Below are 4,069 nucleotides of genomic sequence, written 5' to 3' on the forward strand. Positions count from 1 at the left end.
GCCCAGGAGTTGGAGGTTGCTATGAGCTGTGATGCCATGGCACTCTACCCAGGGGGATAGCTTGAGGCTCCGTCTCAAAAAAAAAAAAAAATTTTATCAGTAGTTTTTAAAATAATTATATTTGACCTATTCTTTGTTTTTGATGATTCAGCATTCAGTCTTCATTACCTTCATTTTATATACTTGGGGAAAATATTTCAGTTACATGAAAAAAATGGTCTATGTCAGACATCAATATAATACCAACAACATCAATGTAAAGTGTTAATTTTCTGTATTACTCTTCTAAAAGGTTGATTACAGCATAATGTTTAAAAAAATTGGATCAGGCGGTGCCTGTGGGTGGTGGGTTCAAACCCAGCCCCGGCCAAACTGCAACAAAAAAATAGCTAGGTGTTGCGGCGGGCACCTGTAGTCCCAGATACTTGGGAGGCTGAGGCAAGAGAATCACCTAAGCCCAGGAGTTGGAGGTTGCTGTAAGCTGTGACGTCACAGCACTCTACCAAGGGTGACAAAGTGAGACTCTGTCTTTAAAAAAAAAATTGGATCATTTTAGCATTATTAAATACATTGGCCTTGAAAATTTAAAACATTTATTGTTGTATTTAAAACAACTGCATTCTTAATATATTTGACATTTCTGCTGAGGGAAATGTTATTGTAGGAGTTTATCAAGAAATACTACTATTCGAGTAATAGAGAGTGTCAACATCCAATTTTAGTGAAAAACATTGGTGCTTTCCTTCCTATTTTATGATGCTTAAGGTGACTTAATGTTGTTGATTTGACTTCAAAGAAGTCATAATCCTTAACTAGGAGTTATGTTTGAAAAAGTCTAATTTTTGTCTAGTTATTTCTTGTATCTTGATTTCTTATATCATTTAGTGTTGATGGGTCATTGCATTTGTACTGAATGTTAGTTGCTACTAATTTTATTTACTATAACAGTTCAACTCTGGGAATAGTTTTTTGAATTTACTACTTTTAGATATAACCATTTTACCTCACTTTATGTCTAATCCTGATTCTTTTGGAGGTTAACCTATATTTTTGTACTTTCATAGGATAGAGAAAGGAATCAGCACCTTGGAAATTCAGCCAAGTGATCTGCCAGGATGGGCATTTGCCAGACATATTTTATAGAGGTAATTCAACATTGTTTTACTCAAAGTTTATTTTTTTACAGTGTGATAGATGCCCATGTGCTTATACATGGACATGTGTGCTCACAACTGTTGCGTAGTACAAATACTGGACAATCTGTTTTCCTTATAACTGCTTATAGGTAGCATGAATATTACATATAAATAACATAATATCACTGTATGTAGATATGGGCATCTATACATTGAAAATACCTAACATTCTCAATTTCATAGGGTAAAGTCCATAATTATCTGTCACTTAACTTGATTGCTTGCATTATCTCTGTTAGGTTGCAGTTCCCTTATGTTAAGAAGACAGGTGATCCTCTCCTTTCTTGTTGGTCTTTGTTGGTACATTTATTAAACCTGAAATTTTGTCTTCCAAACATGGAAAAAAATATATAGAATAGTTTTCAAGGAATTTACATATCTGTTAGTGGGCACACACTCTCATGTCAGTTATTAATGATCATAAAAATTCTAAAGTTTGGGCTGGGAGAGGTGGTAGCTTAGAACTATGGGAGCTGAAGCAGAAAAATCGCTTGCGCTCCGAAGTTTGATGCCAGCCTGAGAAAGAGTGAGATCCCTATCTGCACTAAAAACAGAAAAACTAGCCGGGTGTGGTGGCACATGCCTGTGGTCCTAGCTACTCCAGAGGCTGAAGCAAGAGGAACTTCAAAATTTGAAGTTGCTGTGAGCTATGATGATGTCAGGGAATTCTTCCCGGGTCAGCAGAGTGAGATTGTCTCAAAAAAATTCTGAAGTTTCTCTGTGAATTTTTTATTTGTTTTGGTAACTTTTAATTATTATTGTTATTATTTTTTTGTAGTTTTTGGCCAGGGCTGGGTTTGAATCTGCCATCCAGCATATGGGGCCAGTACCCTACTCCTGTGAGCCACAGACACTGCCCTAAAAACTTTTCATTTTTGTGGCCATATTTTAGAATTTCTTTCTTTCATATCTTCTAATGTGTTCAGCATTTTTCACTCCTTTACCCAGGTTCAGTATAAAAGGAATATACATCAGAGCAGTGGACAATGTTATAATATTATCCAAAAATGGTTTTCCTTATCTTATTTACTTAGCATCGTATATCCTTCCAGACATTTTCTATACATATACAAGCATTTATTTATTTTTTTTAAATCTTTTTTTTTAAAATTAATTAATTTTTTTTTTTTTTTTTTTTTGCAGTTTTGGCCAGGGCCAGGCTTGAACCCGCCACCCCTGGTATATGGGGCCAGCGCCCTACTCCTTGAGCCACTGGCGCCACCCCATATACCAGCATTTAGATGTGTACTTACATGTTCTTTACACAAATGAAATCACACCATACATACTATTCAGCAACATGTTTCTGTGTAAAAACTTTCATATCTTTGTGTATCATTCCCTCTCATTTCATTCTGTATAGTATTCTAGTATTTGTATGTACAATAATTATTTTAACTAGTCACCTATTTAGTTTTTTTTGCTATTATAGAAGGTAATGTGAATATTCTTGGGTTCATCTTTGCACATACATGCAGTATAAATTCCTAAGGGGAAAAATATTGGGCCATAGTTTGCACATTTAATAGTTCAGTGAGTAAAGTGCCTAACTTTTAAAAAGAATGTCCAATATCAGTAGTCTGTGTGAGAGAGAATCTCTTAACCCTAGCTAGTGTCGAACTTTTTAATGTTTGTCTGTTTTTGCTTTACTTTACTTTTATTATGGTTGAGTTTGAGCATTTTTCTCATTATTACTGACCAAATATGTATTTCCAGTGATCTATTTGGTCATGTGTTTTGCCCTTTTATGGGGCTTTTTGTATATTTGTATAGTAAAGAAAAGAACTCTGTCATTTTTTCTTTTTGTTTGTTTGTTTGTTTTACATTTTTAGTTGACAAATAATTTTCTGTTCTCACTCTACCTTCTGGCTTTTTGGTACTTCAGAAATGTTGGTAAATTGGATGTTTCTTCATATGCCTTGTGAGTCTCTGTTCATTGTCAATCGTTTTTCACTTGTTCTTCAGATTGGATAATTTCTGTTGATGTATCTTTATGGTCAATGATTTTCTTCTGCCATCTTGAATCTCCTGTTGTGCCCTTATGATAAATGTTTTGTTACAGTATCATTTCAATTTTAGAATTTGCATTTGGCCCTTTCACATATTTTTTCTTTATTGAGAAACTGTTATTTGTTGATTTCATAATTAAAAAGATTTAAAATATAGGTTCCATTTAACATATTTTATTTTGGACTAAAGTTTCTTTGTAAGAATAAATGCCTGAATATCCAGGAAAACTCTGAAATGGAAGGGTACTGACAGGTCAGTAGCTCTAATCGCAAATTGAACTTTTAGACTCTTGGTAAAGTGCTATGGCATCACAGCTCACAGCAACCTCAAACTCTTGGGCTTAAGGGATTCTCCTGCCTTAGCCTCCCAGGTAGCTAGGAATACAGGTGCCTGCCACAACCAACGCCCAGCTATTTTTTGGTTGTAATTGTCATTGTTGTTTGTTAGGCCCGGACTGGGTTTGAACCCACCAGCTCTGGTGTATGTGGCTGGCGCCCTAGCTGCTGAGCTATAGGTGCCAAGCCAAAGATTTTATTTTTCCCCCTCAAGATAGAGTCTCACTATGTCGCCCTTGGTACGTAGAGTGCTGTGGTAGAGTGCTGTAGTGTCATAGCTCACAGCAACCTCAAAATCTTGGGCTTAAGCGATTCTCTTGCCTCAGCCTCCCAAGTAGCTGGGACTGCAGGCACCCACCACAATGTCTGGCTATTTTTTTGTTGCAGTTGTTTAGTTGGCCCGGGTGGGTTCAAACCCACTACCCTTGGTGTATGTGGCTAGTGCCGTAACCACTGTGCTATGGGTGCTGAGCCTTGTTTTTTTTCTTTTCTAACTTTTTAGGTTTGTATTCTTTTTTTTTTTTTTTT

The 4,069-nt window shown here is 36.0% G+C and overlaps 1 protein-coding gene across 1 annotated transcript in view; it reads left to right on the forward strand.

Moving 5' to 3' along the window:
- Positions 1–4,069, forward strand: part of ZNF148 (zinc finger protein 148) — a 172,658-nt gene that overhangs the window by 50,679 nt on the left and 117,910 nt on the right. The window contains exon 2 of the mRNA XM_003795069.3: positions 1,065–1,145. The gene's annotated coding sequence lies outside the window, so the exon portion shown is untranslated. The remainder of the gene's footprint in view (positions 1–1,064; positions 1,146–4,069) is intronic.

This window comes from Otolemur garnettii, unplaced genomic scaffold (assembly GCF_000181295.1).
Source record: "Otolemur garnettii isolate 467f Iridium unplaced genomic scaffold, OtoGar3 scaffold00089, whole genome shotgun sequence".
NCBI lineage: Eukaryota > Metazoa > Chordata > Mammalia > Primates > Galagidae > Otolemur > Otolemur garnettii.